The sequence below is a fragment of the Octodon degus genome, unplaced genomic scaffold (genome assembly GCF_000260255.1).
Source record: "Octodon degus isolate 3935 unplaced genomic scaffold, OctDeg1.0 scaffold00007, whole genome shotgun sequence".
Taxonomy (NCBI): domain Eukaryota; kingdom Metazoa; phylum Chordata; class Mammalia; order Rodentia; family Octodontidae; genus Octodon; species Octodon degus.
The window spans coordinates 1606452-1608191 of NW_004524583.1; positions in this window are offsets into that span (position 1 = coordinate 1606452).

A 1740-nucleotide genomic window follows, 5' to 3' on the forward strand; every position below is an offset into this window, starting at 1 on the left:
CTGCTTCTTTCCATAGACTAGCAAAAATGCACAGTACAGTTGTCCAAACCACCTTGCTTACATACATAGATAGATCTCTTTCCCCTATCACTTCTCCTGTCCTCCTCAACTCAGTAACTCTTTCATTTTGAATAAGTTCATTCCCTTTTCCCAGCATCTATTATACCCAGATTTAAGAGATGTGATATTGAACTGGTTTGGTTTTGAGTAAAGTTAAGATTTTTTGTTTTTGGTGGAACCAGGGATTGAACTCAGATCCTTGTACTTGCCAGGGAAGCGCTTATTCTACTGAGCTATCTCCCCAGCCCCCTCAAATTAAGATTTTAAGTCTTTTTTTTCTTTTCTATTTTTAGTGTATTTAGTGTATCTGTACTTCAGATTCCATTTTCTTTTTTAGCTCCTCAAACTAAGGAGACAATCCAATGTTTGCACATGCAGGTCTGATTTATTTCACTTAAGAATATGGTCTCTAGTTGCATCCATTACTTAAACTTTTTATTGGAAATAATTTCTAACAACAAAAACTATAAAAGTAAAAAAGTAAACACACACCAAAAAAGGTCACACATTTTCTTTAACAAGATTCATTTATCTTTTGTGTACTAATAGTGTTTGGACAGGATATCAGGTCTGCATCTTGTACTATGAATAACCACTACAAAGACAACAGTGTGCAATGTGTTAGTTGTTGAAACTGTCCTATTAATTGGATTTGAAACTATCTCACTGCTATTTGTTTCTCGATAAAATTAATAAAAAGATTCATTTATCTTTAATAATTTACCCCAATATTTTATCATTTGTTTCTTTTTGTATGTGTATGTACAGTTACATAATATGTGTGCATATGCACACAGGATTAATGATTAGTCATATGCATCATAGTCTTCTACAAATAAATATTTGTGTGTATCCTTACTTAAGCACAACAGAGTCATCAATACTTTAATCTCATCTTTGATATACCAATTTTGTTAGCTGATCTAACAAGGTCCTTTACCGCCTTTCCTCCTTGGTAGTACAATATACAGTATATAGTTAGGCATTGCAATTAATTGCCATGATAGCCTGCTTTAATGTGTCATGTTTTTAGAGCCTTTCTTTGTTTTTTAGACATTGACATTTTAAAAATTAAGTCAGCCTGGTGTCATGGATCATGTCAGTAATCACAGGACACTGTGAGGATGAAGTAGGAGGATTGCAACTTTGAGCCCAGTCTGCATAAGTGAGTAATTTAGCAAGACCTTGTCTAAAAAACAAAAGTAAAAAAATAGGTCTAAAATATAGCTCAGTGCAAAGACCCTGGTTCAATCTCCAATTTAAAAAAAAATTATACAACTGACCAAATAGCTCAGCCAATTAAACTGCCTGCAAGTAGGCTCAGGGGCTGGGGTTTGACTCCTGGGCCTGCCATCACCCCTGGGGCATGCTGAGATATTGATTGAGACTGGGCTTGTTGGCACGTGCCTGTAATCCCAACTCTTGGGAGGCTATAAATAGGAGAATAGTACTTTCAGTGTGATTGTGATGTTTATTGGAAATATAAATGGCCTCATCCCATTCAATTTACTTTCAGTTTTAGAGCTTGTTTTTTTTCCCCTGTTATTTAATTTTAGTATTTGAACAGGTAAAAATGAACATACTTTAGCTACAGCCATTAGACAAGAGAAAGAAATAAAAGGAATAAGAATAGGCAAAGAAGAAGTTAAATTATCTTTATTTGCGGATGACATGATACTT